This window comes from Nipponia nippon, unplaced genomic scaffold, assembly GCF_047370975.1.
Source record: "Nipponia nippon isolate SJK-2023a ecotype South Korea unplaced genomic scaffold, ASM4737097v1 scaffold_3, whole genome shotgun sequence".
NCBI classification, from domain to species: domain Eukaryota; kingdom Metazoa; phylum Chordata; class Aves; order Pelecaniformes; family Threskiornithidae; genus Nipponia; species Nipponia nippon.
In genome coordinates this window covers 32,271,611-32,288,279 of record NW_028262347.1, presented here as the reverse complement: position 1 = coordinate 32,288,279, position 16,669 = coordinate 32,271,611, and the positions used below count along the sequence as shown (strand labels likewise).

General features: G+C 37.4%; 1 protein-coding gene across 19 annotated transcripts in view; it reads right to left on the bottom strand.

Moving 5' to 3' along the window:
* NRCAM (neuronal cell adhesion molecule) overlaps positions 1-16,669 on the bottom strand; it is a 165,891-nt gene that overhangs the window by 79,790 nt on the left and 69,432 nt on the right. The window contains exon 3 of one of the 19 annotated variants that reach the window (XM_087764178.1): positions 8,548-8,699. The exons of 16 other annotated variants lie outside the window; for them this stretch is intronic. The gene's annotated coding sequence lies outside the window, so the exon portion shown is untranslated. Of the gene's footprint in view, positions 1-4,115; positions 4,135-8,547; positions 8,700-16,669 lie in introns of those variants that run through there. 2 more of the 19 variants (XM_087764180.1, XM_087764182.1) reach the window with 2 other exon arrangements.

The following is a 16,669-nucleotide window of genomic DNA, read 5'->3' as shown; positions in this document are numbered from 1 at the left end:
ATTTAAAATATTTTTAACAAGTGGTTTCAAAATTCACACTTCTTTTTTAGCTTATCTAGCATTTACAGTAATAGGTAACATTAAAAACTCTGACTGAAAACAATTATTTCATTTAAAATCTTTCAAATAGAAACAGATACCAATGCACTTAGTGTTATACTACCTAAGTGGCACAGACACAGTACTAATAGAAACAATAATGCTATTTAGATATTGGCTTTAGTCTAGCTATTTTTATGAAGGTAGCATGACCAAATGCCCATGTACGTGTCGACATCTGAGTGCTATTCAAACTTCTGCTCTTGAATAATCATGTAGTCAATTCAGCCCCCATTGGTGTACTTTCCCCATCCATCTCTTACCTATTAGATGTTAATTGTCTAAGGTATGGCCTATTTACAGGTAGGTGGTCTTAATCTACTTACCACAGGACACATAGCTCTGGGGTGGCTGAATACAGGTGTACATAAAAAGAAATTATTTTTAAAACTTTCCAAAATACACCAAATTAGAACTATTTCTAATCCTCTAGAACTCTGGAAAACACCACATCGCTTTCCTCCAAATTATTCATTTGTCACAGTCTACTCTAGATAAATCATTTAAAGTCATCAGGGAATACTAAATTGTCTTCTCTGACCTCCTGTTTATGAAGCTTAAGCCATTGCTCCGGTTTTGGCTACATTGTATGTGCTATGGGGACATCCATGTAAAGAAGACTGGATCAAGAATAAACCTTGTAGGCTGAACTCCTGAATTCAACAAAGAACTCCTCAGCACTAATTCAGATGCTGCAGGTACTTATTAGCGTTAGATGGTTACATGTACTTTAGCCATTTTTAAGCTTTTTTTACAAAGGCAGATGGCAAAGCTGCATGCCACACTCTACATGTTCTTAGCAGTTCTATATACAGAGAAAAATCATCCGCCTGGTCATGCTCCTGGACTCCCCCTGCACACACCATTACTCTTTTGGCTCCAAGACCATACTTCAGCATTCACACTGGTCTCCTTCCTTCACACCACCCAGACACAATTTCCAGTCTCTCTATTCTCATCCTCTATTTTCCACTATGGGAAAACCACTTAGTCATTGAAACTCCTTTATTGACATTCCTATATTAAGATCTGCTAGCTGGTTTGTTATTCATTAAAGTCTGGTCTGTTTCATGATATAGTTCAATTTATGTTTTTATTAATCAGTTTCACATGGCAATAAGTCAAATGCTTTTCAAAGTCTATTACATTGAGAGCATCATCTTATCAAACTTGTAATTTTATCAAATATTAGAAGAATAAAATCAAGTTTTTGTCAATCATTTGTTTTACAAGCCCTACTTTCCATAAAACTATGTTGAGTAGAATTAATTTTACTCATGGCCTTTAATTCCCTATCAGCTGAACCCCCAATCAGCTTTTTCCATATGTTCACTGTGATTTCTATCAGGCTATATTTACCCTGCTCAATCTGCTTGTCTACTCTGAATCTGGGCAGAACACCAGCTTTCTTCCAGTCTTAAGAAACGTATTAAAAATGAAAACCTGTGAGCCAGAAATCTCCCCCATTGGCTTCTCTATAACTCACAGGTAGAGTCATCACACCTAGACCTGCTGACTAAAAATATGTATCATCTTCAACACATATTATTTAATATCTATTAATGGTTACTATGACTAGCTCTCTATCCTAACATGATGTATTATATTTTTTCTTCCAGTTCATCACGTTACTTGCAATAATAAATCAACAGCAAGAGAAGAAAATGATTGTGAAGTAGCTCAGAAAACAGTGCTGTTTCTGTTCTTAAGACTTGGTCCTATAAAAATAAACCAAATATCTGTCTGCTTGTCTCCTCCATGGCCATGGCCAACACATCTGCCATGAGAATAGAAGCTCTTTCACACAAGTATCGGTACTGACTGTGCATCTGCACAGCCCCAGCACAATGGGATCCAATTGCTTCTAGCATAACTCCAGTATCAACTAGTGAACTAGCACTGTAAAACAGCTTCATTATCCACCCATTTTGTATCGCTACTGAACTGCACTTGTACCAGGTCATCTGACACCCACCCAGCTGATGCAGCCTTGCACAAGGTTGACTCCTCCGGCCCAGCCAGGACTGAGCAGGGTCCTACAAGGGCATGAATGCTCAGGGTCTACCTAAGCACAGTCAACACCAGATTAGTCCTTTAACAGTGTTTTATTAGGGCAGGTGGGGTATAAAGGAAGATAAGTCTGTTCAGGTAATTCTGTAAGACATCCTCCCTCCAGCAGCCTCTCACCCATTGAATGGGAGACAGGAGGAAACCCCTAGGTTCCAGGTTAGCTTTGATCTTTTCCACAGTGATAAGGCGTAGGCAATCTGGATCCTGTCTTGTTTACTCGTTTCTGGTTTTTTTGTGTTTTGTTTTGTGCTTTAATTTTCTTCTCTCCAAATATTTTTCCGTTTTTCTTTTGGGAGTCTCTAGTGTTGTTCTTCCCTGAACACTATACAATTTTATAGCTGCTAACTGCAGCTCATTGGTAAATCACTATGAACACTGGGATACAGCTAAAAAAGCAAGGATATAGGTCCTTAAAAGTTCCATTCAGGAAAGTCTTATTCAACTGTCTACTCGAGAAGTACAAGTGCCACATCCTAGAAGTGCCCAAAAATGCAGGGTAAAAAAAAACAACTAAGAACGGAGTTCAAATGTCTAATTAAGGGCTGCAGCTAAGCCCGTAAACTCAGTCATGATCCACAGACTCGACTCTTCTCTTGCGAGCAGCCACTTACAGTTGATTTTTAAAAGACTGGAGCAGGGCTGATCTGTCCTTTTATGGTTGTCTTACATATTCCCTGAGGACCTATACTGGATTTGGCCCTTCTGAGGATTTAAACAGAGGAGCACTTACTTTCTAGATCCTGCTCAGATTAAATTATAAGCTGCTTTGGCTGGGGCGATTACATACATGGCAGAGCAAAGCTATGGATAGACCTCAAACACGGAGGTAAACCTAGTAAGCCTGGCAAGTTTAGATGCCGCAAGAGTCAAATCACCAGCTAAACAGCATTTCTGGATTGCAAATTTAAACTCAGATGTCTCAATCTTGCTTGGGTGCTTTCTGGTGTCCTAAATTCTTCACTAGATTCAGTCTTTTTCACCATTTTTACCTCCTCACTTCCAACAGAACATGGAATGGAGCATAAAAGTAATGGTTTAGTGCCATTTATTTCAGTAGTCCTTCAGAGTCATTACAGCCTGAAAAACTATGCTTCATCTCTTATGCATGTATGCATACTTTCCTGTCTTTCAAAGACTTGGTTGAAGTGCTGGAATTGAGTGCAACTTTGCCAATCTGCTGAAGACTATAGGTTTACACAGGAGGGAGGAAAATCATAACTTGCATAGGTTTAGAGAGATATCGTTTGGCTTGAAGTGAATCATTAAATACAGTGAACAAAGAGAGTAAAGAATTCAGCTTAATTATTAAATTTCTCAGTGAGTTAGAAATAATTCAGAGTGAGTGAGAGAAAACAAATTAAGAAAACAGATTTTTATAGCACCTGGATGTTAAAAACAGGTACCCACATGATGGCATCATTAGGATAGCTCTTCGGGCTATGTTCTGACATTTTCAGAAGCATGCAAATGCTCTAGTTGCTCATTAAGTCCACTTTCAGAAGATCTAATTCAAACTGAACTTAAACAAGACAAAGGTTTGCAAGTAGCCCATTTCTTTCCCTCTGAAAGGTTTTGCAACAGAGCAAAACAGCGCTTATGAGAAAAATAGCTATGAATCATCAGACTGCTACGACAGCCATACCATACTGTGCAAACAGAACCAGAAGGAAAACTGCAGAGTGGGCAGTAGGAAAATGCACCATCATCCTGAGTGAAGACTCCCAATTCAATGACTACAGTTAGCTCCTTGTAAATATGCAAAAGGGATGTTCAGCTGAAATGATCCCTGAAATGTTAATTTCTTTACCCAGGAGATATGATGAAAGGGATTTTTTTCCTTTTTCTTCTTATTTTTATTTTTTTTTAACCCACCAGAGTTCAGAGCAGGGGCTTCAGAGGGCTCTCTTAGGAGAAGGTATACATTCTGTATTACTCTGGTTAATTACCTTGTTTGCATCCCTGCCGCTAACGCCAAAAGCACTGTCTCTCCAGAAGTATTCCTGCAATCCTGGAGATATTCTTGTGCAAAGCATACTGTGCAAAAGAGCAGAACCTGATTCAAAGACAGGGAAACTCCTCCCTTTTGGGAAGTAGAGCAGAAACCACTAATATTAGCATGAAATGCCAGAATAGTTATGCTAGGGAGGAGGTCACTCAGAACAGGGACAGTGCCAGAAACTGAGGACTAAGGCATTCTGTCAGATATAAAACCCTAACAAGTACACGAACAAAAGAGGGTAAACAGTGCTGAGGGAACAAACTGTACAAACTCCAGCTAGCTGCCTTGGGTAGATTTTTTTGGAGATGGGGGTTGGGGACTGGCCACCTATGTGTAACACCTATTTAACAGGCAAAAGTTAGCATGTTTGCTGGTTTAATTTTAATTAATTCTGTTAAAGGAGTTATAATTACATATGTTAGCTTGGAATCTCTGCCCATCATTAAAAACTGAAAGGAACCAAGAGCTCAGATACAAACACGTCTATGCTTTAGAAATAGCCCTGCCTTTCTCTCTAAAAGTGCTGATAATGTTCACAATGCTTATAGCTGTGCAAATCAGGTCCGTCCCTGCTTTAAATCACACTAATTCATGCTGCCACTGTTCCCAACAGAATGATGTGAGACTTAAGCAAACGAACCAACTCCTTAAAATTTGTTGGCAGATATCACCAGTGTTGTGCTACGTTTCATAACCAGGTCACCATGCTCAGGTATGCTACTGACGATCATACGTGCAGGGATGACTAGGGCCCTAACAACGGTCAGAAAGAACTTGCCAATTTTAAGATTTTCTGACTTGATCACTTCTCTATATGAGCACCTCTAGTTCCCCCTCACTATCAAATAATTCATAACAACATGCAAAGTGATAACTAGCTTTGTCACCTTCATAAAACCTGCCTGCTGCAGCTGGCCACCTCAACTCTATAGATAAAGTAAAGCAGGGAAGGCTGGCATTCAAGTTTCCTTTTTTCCCTGCTGCCTTTTCTTTTCTTTTTTTTTTTTTTTCTTTTTTTCTTCTTCTTTTAATATTCACCTCTAAAGCTTCCAGCTCCCTGAATACATAGACTGTTGTGGACATTGTGGAAGCTTTATGTGGGAGTATACAACACGGCAAGGCCCGACAGGACGTGCGCTGCGCCTGTGCAACACTGGGCTGTGAACAGTGACACAACCTCACTGCCTGTCACCATCATTTAGAGCTGGCTTACTCGGTTGGTACTTGAGAAACCAAAGGAGAATTGGTGTCTGCCCTCAAGGGCTCACACAGGGAGCTCACCACCACAACACAGGTAAATTCTGCCAGGGTTTCTTTGATCGTCAATGAGTAGGGCACGGAGCAGTCTGGATGCACTGGCTTCTGCCTACAAATATCAACAATAATGTCAGTCCTCCATTAGATGGCAGATTGACCCAGAGAGAGGACGGGGCAGGTGCTTCTCTGAGCTTGGAGCTGAGGGGAGATGCGGGTGAAGGAGCGGGGCAGGCAACTGTTGAAGCAAGACACTGCAACGGGACTGAGAAGATACCAGATAAATAGTACCTTTTGGGTTTTGTTAGATGGAGGGGAAAGGCAAGAAGGAAAGAAAGCGTGCACATATTTAAAGGCATTAAGGTTGGAATTACATGTTAAAATTTTATATACATGAAGTCAGATGTAGAGAAGTTGAAAGTATGCAACATGATATTAACATGAAAACAGAAAAATAATTTTCCAGCAGTGTTGAAAGCTGCTCTCTGGAAGATGATGGGGAAAAAAACAGTTCCTGTAACAGCCTAGTGGTTTGCACATGAATATTTGCTACAACTCTGCCTCCTTCTACAGTGAATTCACAGTAACGAATTATTTCAGCCTAGATTTCACCTTTAAACAAGGGCTACAAGGGCATTACAGATATTTCACAGGAAGAAACAAAGGAAAGGTGAAAAACAATGTTGCTGTAATTCGGGAATATTAAAAGCACCAAGGCCTGAAGGCTTCAGACACGTTGTGGATCCACTGCAGATCCATCGATGTAAGGCAAACTCCAGAAAATCTGAAGCACACAGATTTCGGCACAGACCGCTGTGACTTTGTCACCACTCCAACCTCTGAGTCTGAAGTATGAATAATGGGTATCTTCCTCCCCATACAGCTTTTACATTAGTCAATTCTATTGCCAGCTGGACATAAAAGTGAAGGTTTTTAGTTCAGAGCAGGAAAAGCACCTCAGATGAAACCACCAGAAGCAAAGATGACATTTCGGATGAACCACCATTTCACCTGTTATTACTTCCCCCTGGAGTCTCATGTTCATCCATTTATTACTGTATTTTCTTTCTTTTTTTAAACAAACTATGTGATTTTAGCCAGTTCTACTGCCATTGACTGTTAAACCTCATCTGTCTAAATGCACAAATGGATAGACCCAATATTATGTTATTTTAGTGGGACAACTTAAAATAACAGATATGATGTACTAAAATTCATATTTTTAGGATTAATCCCTCATTTTGCTTGTGTTATTCAATCAAATCTGCCACTGGCTTCCTCTGAACTTGGCTTGATTAAAACTCTTAAGATTTTTTTCTATAATCTTTATTGCAGCTGATTCTGTTAAATCTCTGCTCCCCAGCCATTTCCTTGTATCTGCATTATCAAAGACAAAAAAAAAAAAAAAGTAATTCAAAATTATAAATGAAGGGCTTATGTGTTTCAGGTTTATGTAAATGTGGAAAATTTCTCTGCTATTGTGATGTTAAAGGATTAATATGCCTTTTTAATTGAATGTATTTTTTATTTTAATGTATCAAAAATAAAACCCTGCAGCTTAATTCTCACAATAAATCTTACACTTCTAATAGAGTTTTAAAACACCATTATCAAACTGAAGCCTTCTAAATGAGATGTGCTAACCTACATTTCCATGCTGTTGCCCTTTCATTTGAAATATATTTTATATGTTAAGAAAATTTTCAATTTTCTGTTTAAAAGAATCAGAGAAGGCACTTAACACCACTAAAATAACATCATTTTAGGTGCAATTTGAAGAAGCAGCAATAGGACAAAGCCAATAACTAGAGCCTGAGTGAGCTTTTTTATACAAATCATTAATTCAAACCTTTAGGGTAAAAAAAAAGCTCATTTATTCATCAAGAAGTTAATCCAGTTTGTTCCCTAACTGGGAAATAGCTTTCCCTGGATTTTTTTGTATGTGTACGCTATTCATTAATGAAACAAAAAATCTTACCCAGGACTTCATATCTATTATGTAAGTAAGCATTACACTTTGATGTAAAAATTTACATTGTTCACAGATTCATTTGAATTTCACATTCACATTACCACTGAGGAGATAGAAGAAATTTCTTTTATACTGCCATGTTTACTACTGTTTTCTTTGGCTTGTTACAACTAATTTTTCCTTTAAATCAGGATCTCAAATGCAAATAGCACTCATTGCAGGAATAGTAATTTTTTTTTTTCTGTTTAAATTAAGCCCAGTGCACTAATGGATGAGGACAAACTTTTTTACCATTCAATATACTCTTTCAAAGACTCTGTTTTCTCATTATATGAATACTATTCTAAGCACATATGATATCCTCCCACAAAATTAATAATATTGAATTAAAGAAAGATTCTTCAAGGTAAATGAAAAAATAGCATCGCAAGAGGAAAACATATTACAAAATCCCAAAATAGCTACAAGAAACCTGTCTGAAATTCTGCTGATAGTACTGCAAAAGCACTTTACTACATAACTTGTAATCCATACTGTAAGTTGGTACTAGCAGACTGATAAGTGTATTATTTTATCCACACTAGAGAATGACTACGTTTAATCATTCAAAAATAAAACCAGCTTATTAACATATATACATATATAATATTTGTATCACACAATGAGGCATCCAAAGAAACATCTGGTTTTTATGACAATACATTTAGGCACAGAAACAAGGCAGCATGATTTCACCCCACAACTGAATTCTTATTCTCATGAAAAGACACTGTTTTATAATTATGCATCCATTTTATTTCCAAACTACCATTTTTTTTCTTAAGTCAGGTTATTTGCTAAATTTCTAGACATGCACAAAAAATGAAAAATTTCTCTTCAATAATATAGGTACAGTCAATAGTAATTTCTCACAGCACGATTATTAGAAATTATTTCAGTAAATTCTGCCAGTTCTAATTTTTGCATAGTTGTAACATCTAATGCATATTTTTCATGCAAATGCAGTACAAAATATGAACATTTCAGAAGGAAAAACTTCAAGAAAGTATAAAAAGGCAGGACATTTAAAAAGTGAAAAGAAATAATATTCCTAATTAGCTCTGATTACTTCAAACACTTGGCTCTGCTTTATAGTTTTTATAAATTATCTTACTCTTTGAGGCAATTTTCAGTCAATCCAGTCATAGTTAGAATAACAGTGTATCAAGGCAGCTTGTCAGTCAGACCCCTCTCCTTTGCACATCTTGAAATATTGATCCTTGAAAGAAAATACAAAGGACTGCTCACTCGACTCTCAAGCAACACCTGCAGGTGATACAGCTGTATTAGCATAATACCGTTCTGGATTTCAACATGTAAAGAATGCAAAATTGCTATAAATCAACATTAAAGGCTAAAATTATTTTCTCAGCCATGCTAATTTGAATGGAGAAAGATGCTGTTGTCCAAGGATTTTTAATTTTACATTAAATTGCCTTACTACTTATACACCAGAGAAACCATAATATAACTAAGACCAGAAAGTACTCTTTAATCTTTAATATAAAATTAAATTCTGCTGGTTTTTCAATTTATCCAGAGACTTAGTACCACTTAAAACTGTGCTTTGTTGTATTCATTTTAATCAAATGTTATTTTAATTGGGTCTGTAAGGACATGTAGAAACTACTGAACCATTGGAAAGAAACTAATTTTTGATCTCCTGTTCTTACATCTCTGAAACCAGCCTGGTTTTTAGTCTCACCTTTAACTTCCCTGCAGGCATTATTCCCTAGGGTTCCACAGCTTCAATTCCCAATTCAGATTTGCTCAGAAGAATAATGTATCTCAAAGCAGCACTTATGGAAAGTAAGACTTGTGGAAACAGGGACATCTTACCAAATTTTCCATACGGTCTATGGGAAGAAGTTGAAGCCTGAAGTAAGGCTCCCAGGAAATGCTTTACCGGGCACAAGGACAGAGGAAAAGTAAAAGGCAACTCTACCCAGCATATAGTTTCACGATGGTTATGCGGCTTGCCACTGTGTGCGTACACTACAAAATTAGAGTGCCTCCTTACAAAAAGGAGCAAGAAATCAAGGCAGGACCTTAGACAACCAGTTGTGAATGTACTACATCTCTCCCTCCTCCTGCCCCGATCTCTTCTAAGCATCCTTACTTCTTGAAGACAGACAGATGTTGCCTTTTCTTCCTTCCTAGAAGCTAGAAGCTAGCTGGGCACCACCAGACTGGTGGAAGAGCTGTTCTCCATACTGCTGACAGAGTAGCCATCTATGAAGAAGGAGGGTGATGGGAAATAAAACCCATCAAGGAAAAAAAAAAAAAAAATCAGTCAGACTTTGAATAAGAACAACCTACTTCATACTGAGGTAGAGGCTTTGAGATATATTTTCTTACCATCAGAACAATAAAATACTAAATTAATACTAAAATACCCTCTCACAGAGGGCATTCACAATAGCTGAGATTGGCTGATAATACCAGGCAGCAAAATCAGGGCAGCCCTCTCCCAGCCCTGATTCCTTCCTTCCTTAGCAGGAATTTGACTCAAGCTGTTTCACTGCAAAGATTTGGTAGGTCGTTCACCATTTTCTAGCCTAAACTACAAGTTAAATTTGTAACTATATTCCACAATTAAGTTAGGTTCAATATGTCCAGACAACATTTAAACTGAAACTAATAGCTTCACTCCCTGTCAGAGTAAAATTCAAAGCAGCAAATCAACTTTCATCTCTAGAGTGCGTGAAAGCAATGTTTTTCATATCAAGACAGATATTACAAGTCTCGAGGATGGGTTTTTTTGGTTTTTTTTTTTTTTAGGTTTTGTGGGCTTGTTTTTGGTTTGTTTGGTTGGTTTTTTTTTATCATTTGATATCCTGGAGCAAACTTTTTATGCTGTATTTTAGATAGAATTGGATCAAGTTCATGAAAGGGGTTGTGTCATATTGGTTGCCTGTGCAGCACTCACCAGATAACAATGACCAAGGAAACCCTTGCAAGCTTCCTCTTGCAGAAGGAAAAGCATATAACAGGCATCAACATATTTAGGCCTTGTCAGTAGCGCATAGGAATACTTTTCTTATAACCCTGAACAGCAGAAAAGGGAAAGAGTCTGTGTCTCCTTTAAGATTCACATCTTAAGGTGGGGTTTTTTTGGTTTCTTTGGGGTTTTTTTACATTTGAACCAAGAGTGGAACACAAAGGCAACCGACCTGTTTGCACCCCTTATTATTTATTTTAAAATATTACAGGTTTTCACAGTGCATCATAGGGATCTCCAAATTCACACTCGTGTTGTTTTTAACTTCATAATTCATTCTGTAACAGGAGCTGGTTGCTGTAAAAGGTAAAGATGAAGTAAGACCTTTTCTCACTCTTCTTTAATCTCGCTAGTGGGTTCCCAACATTAGGCTGGGTCCAACAAATTACATGCATTTTGGCATATAATGCTTGCTGCTGGGTAGTTGCCAGGTAAGATAATAAAATTTCTGCTTAATTAAACCACATTCCTTTCTTCCACAACGGCTGACAATCTTGGCTATTTTTAACATTGCAAGATGTATTCACATCAGAATATGCTGGGAAAAGGTGTGATATACCTTTTGTTTAATATCAAAAACCAGAATTTCCAGACATAAAGCCAACAGTTGGCATGACTGAAACGCTCTGAACTTCACATATACTTTCTCACATGTTTAATCAGAGAAAGTTTACCTAATTCACTGCACTGGTTTAGAAGAGATACAGAATGTCATGGGGAAAACAGGAAGAGGAATAAAAGACTCAAAGACTTAAAAAGGACAGAAGGATAGTTAAAATATTGTTTTAAAGAAAATGAACCACTTCTAATGTATTTAGGTCAAGGCACCTGCACCAAAAAAAGCACCCAGTTAAATCCGAGTTGAGAAAACAAATATAATTAAACCTGAACTAACTTGACTGCTGAGTAAAAACGAAGTTAGCCATACAATTGCCTTTGCTACTATGAAAGCATTAAGGGCCAGGTTAGAAAAGTAGTTTCCTCTTTTTTGCCAGCAATCACTGTAGTCTCTTGATCATCAAAGTACTTTATTAGAAGGTACATTTCAGTACTTAATCTTCCATATATCCTAAACAACTGCAGGTACTGGAAAGGAGTTTCATGGAGACTAGAACAACCACTTTTCTTCTTTGGTTTGCTGGGTGGAGTCACAGAATTATGCAGCTAACTGATTTCCACAAATTAAAATAGAACCTGGCTGAGGCGGGATGGGGGGCCTGGAATTAGGGCTGCCCATTCACTGGCCATACTCCCTTTTTTGCAAGAGCGGTCCTTACAGTTCTCTCCAACATTGTCTTTCACTTGAGTGAAAAAGTTGGTACTTTATTTAGGGGTGAATTTTCGCACTAGGCTTGGTCTGATCCAATGACAAGTAGCTGTCAAGAAGATATGGAGAGGTCCTGAGCTCTTCTTCTGTCCCTCACTGCAAGTTCCTGCCCTCTTCCTTGCATTTAAGAATTGTAGTATCCCCAGTGAGCTACATCGGTTCATTGATCCAAGAGAAAACAAACCTATGCAAGAAAAGATTAGGTTCTGACATGACAGAGATTTCCCAAAAGGAACCACGTCTTCTGGATGTCAGCCTGAAATTAAACAAAGTGAAGCCTCATGTGAAACTATACCCCCTGCCTAAGTCTTCATGGATCTGAGCTGGGTCAATGCCACACTGAAGTATTCCCATCACTCTAAGTTGACTCTGTTCCTCCCTACTGAAGCACTGGTGAGGAATACTCTGCAAAGCCAAGGAAAATTACTTCAGAGCAAACATCTGAAAACAAGTATTTATGCACAGTTGTTTTTCTTCCAAAAATAATTAAAAAAGAAATCAAAGAAAGATCCTAATATCTCTGACTTACTCCATTTGACTCCATGAACAGGAAGTCAACAACATCCATCATGATTTTTCAAATCTCTGTGAAGTCCATAAAGGTTAAAATACACATTATTCAAAGACAGCCTCCCAAATACGCTTTCTCTTCACCTACTTTGCTATGGGAAAGAATTAACTTCTCAGAATTGCAGACTTACTGCACTTCCCAAGGAATTCTGTCCTGCTGCTGACACAGTCTTTGAATTTCGTTTATATTTAGTTCTTTCATTCAGATTAATCCTTACTCAATATGACCATTCTTTTGCATGGCCTTCAGCTAGGACCCAGTTTCTTCATGTCCCCATGATTCACATCCATACTTTCTTTTTAAACTGCTTTTCACTTTAGCATCACGTTCGGTGACTTTAACAGAATCTTATACCATTCAATCATTTAATGCTTGTAGTTATGGAAAAACAAGAGATGCATTTTATTTTGAGATAACTTGTTGGAATCCTTGTCTCATGTTCAGCAGCTTTAAAATACATGCAGAGGACAGCCTTTAACGTTTTTTCACACGTTCAGGACAAGATGTTGGATAAAACATGACACCGGCATAGACTGTAAGCAGCAGGCTACCAATAGATTAACTTAACAATGAAAAGGGATGCTAAACTTCTCCGTACCTGCTGGACATTTAATGAGTTCCAGAATAGGCTTTGCTAGCTTCAGATCATGTAAGTAATAATTCGGAATTGATCTGCTTCATCTTAAACCTCATCTCATCTTTGAATTCGTCTTGCCTTCTTTCATGAACTGCAAGGGAGACGTGGCCTCAACATTCAAAGGCTTTGGGACTGTTCCCTACTTTCCTTCATAAAGAGAAGCTCTTTGGACATATCCCGTTTCCTTCTAGGTGGTAACACTTTCAGGTTTAAATACATTCAACTGCAGGATGCAATAAGCAAATAATCCTGTAGTCCTCCTACCATTAAAAATCCTGCACTAAAATTTCTACCTCATAGAAAAACGATTCCAGATGTAACGATCTGGCTAACAAGAACACTAACTTGAACTGAGTTCTACTTTGTTTACACCACTTCACATGCATAGAACTGCACTAACCTCAGTGGAATCACTCCTGATGCATGTGGGGAAGAAGAGAACAGAGCTGGGTCTCTTGCCCTCATACGCTTTCCTGTGACACATCTCTATTGCAACAGCACAGCAGCCTGTAAAGCCCATATTGACTCTTCTTTCACCGTGTCTCAGACACATTTCACAAGGTGACAGATGCATTCATAACTTTTACTGCACATTTCAATTAAAAAAATCTAGCATTGATATTTCATTTTTACAATCTTTATGGTTCAGAACATGTCCTTGTATTTCTTCCTAATAAGTTAAAGCATTGTTCCTAGTGTAGTCTGTTAGATATGCGAATTTTTAATTCTGAAGAGAAGCGCTATATTCTGCAAACTCTGCAAGTCACGTAAAAAGGAATGTCAGACCTTTATTGGATTTCCCTGACTTTTATATCCACCAACCTATTACACTAATTTATTCAAATAACATTTATTTGGTTTATCGGCAATAAAATAGTTCAAAAAAGCATAGCCAATTACCATACATCAATGTATGCAGTCTCCTGCAAAATAGTTCTAACACAGTACCATCCTTCACCTATACTTACCAGGATGCATTTTATAAATAGTGTAAAATCTATATTTGAAGGCTTTTACTTCTTAAGACAGGAAAATTAGTTGTATACATAAGTCATATAATTACTTAAATTATATAGTTAGCAATATATATGTGCATATATATACATACACATATGAAAACAATATTTAGTCTGCTCTGTGACAAAAAGGAACTGTATTTCTCAACTTAATCAGAACCTGTTGCTTTGATGAGTATTCTCCTTTAAAAAAGCACCCTGACTGCGCAATTCCTGTGCTCACTTGCATCTCAAATACACGTCTGGCACAACAAAACTCTTCCATTTGCACATCAGTTGGCAAATGATATAGAAATTATTAAGTTACCTAAAAGTCAAAGCAGCTATTAAAAAGGAAACTGAAAAGTCATATTGAAGATATTTATGGAAAACGGGTGCAAAGACAAGTACTTGACAGAACACTGGTTAGATTAATATATATATACTCTGGAATGTGACACAGAGGGAGAATTAACCCAAGATTCCCCACCAAACTCACCAAGCTATATCAGAATTTTAAATCTATTTTTGCTAATCAATCAGTTAAACTCTGTACCATGTTAAAGAAAAGCTCACAGGGGAATAAACATTTGTGAGAGGTTCTGGCTACTAATTTCATTTCAACTGTTAGTATACTTTTAGGAAGAAAAAAAAATTCTCAAAGTACTGTTAATAGAGTAAAATAAGAGAAATGTCGCTTTTGACACGAATGCTGGCCAAGAGGCATCTTGGTCTGTAGGTTATTCCAAAAAGGAGATTTTAAAACCGCATTTCATTTATCTATGAGAGTCGAAAACAACATTCGTTCAAAAACAAATCAGATGGTGGTTTTGTGCTCAAAGCCTTTGAAGACTGACTGAGCAGCTCACTGCCTCCACTTCTGCCCAGGCCACACGTTGATACTTTGTAGGCTGTGTCAAAGCTTCTCCCTCCCTTTCAGCATGCTGTTGTGTTCAATGGATTTCATTCTTACCTCTGTGTGAGCACACACGTTCAAACTATCCTTTTCTCAAATCTGCAGGAATCCTTTATTTGTTTGGGGTTTTCTAAGTGGAGAGATGTTTTTGCATGGAAAGGCATTTAGCTCTTTTTAGCTTTGTCACAACAAACAGCAGTGGCTAAGTCTATCAGCATTAAGAAGCTTTATCTGATGGCAATAAATCACCACTTATTTTGTACTCTAAAGGTAGTCAGGTGCTTTAAACACGAAAGAAATACCGACTGCGTTACTAACAATCATAGAAAGATGTCAACAGGCACAAGAACTTTCACAGGAAGTTTTCTACTAAACTAGTCGTAGTTTTAAAGATGCTCTACTCAGAATTTCATGATTAATTTACACCCAATCTTATTGAATACAGAATGCAATGAAAAACACATTAAACCTTTCTTGATGAAAGAAAGTATACTTTTGGAACAGAGGTGAATGCACTCCTCTGGTAGTGAAAGTAGGTAGAGCCTTTCCTTTTGCCAATTGACCGAGATCAAGTGCTGCAGTAGGCAGACAGAAAAGGGCCTTTCTACTGTTCCCAAAGAGCCTGTCCATCCTTCTTCCAGACTGTCATGACTTGCTTTAAAGGAATTACAAAACAAGGCAGGGATAAAAGCATTTTGTGATTAATCCACAGATTCAATTTTTATTGTATTTTGCCAGGCAGAATATTTAATTTCTTGTGTCATTTTGCCACTAGATTAGGCCAGTAATTCACTTACAAAACTCTAGTATAAATTTTAACATGAGAAGGATATATCCTCTTTCAAAACAACTTTTCCCTTTTTAATTCATGGCTGCTTTGGTGGCATTTCAAAAACTAATGAATATACTGACAGATGACTGGATGACAGGTTTCAAAGAAATGTTTGTGCTTTCTGTAGCTAAACATTTGACAGTTTTCTTGCAGAAATGTGTTTTCTGAATAACACTTTATAGAAATTCAACAAAAAGGATTTATACTCCAAAGTTGTAAAAGACAAAACCACATGAACTGTAATTATTTTAGAAACTAAGTGGCCATCAACATTTGTATATCCAGTCTTTGTTGTTTTGTTCTAGCACTGTACACTGTCATTATCTGTTCTTTCAGCAGTATTAAAAGGCTTTACAAACTGCTGATACTCAGTCATTTACTCTTTAGCGAAGCCAGAGAGCTTCACATTACCGGACCACGTCACATATCAAAAGACACTTAGCTACTGCAAAAGAGGGCTCCTGATGCCAGAGAGATGACATTATTGGGCTACTACAGTACTCATATCTGCTAATTTTTAGAAGACCCATGAGAGTTCATGAATCCCAAAACAAAACCAAAAGGCTCTGTGGAATAAATATGAGATTACGTATTCTTCAGCATGCATTATTTAACAATGTTTCTGCTTTGGATTCCACACATCCTATATAGATTAATCGTTTAATAAAAGCTTGAAAATGTTGATGCTCCATAGATGCTTTTCCAAACGTAATAGTTTTTCTGTTTCACAAAGGACTTACAAGGGTTGCAAAAAGGCATAACTGGAGAATTTTCATATCACAAATTTTAGAGTTCACCTTTCGCAACAGAGGGAATGCAATCCCCTGGTGTTTAATTATAAGTCTGAAATCACCTGCTACATTTTACTATTCTAATACTGATCCCAACTGAATGCAAAGTGATACTGTGAGCACTTTTTCCCCTCTGATGATAGTGCCCACACAGCCCAATCTAGTA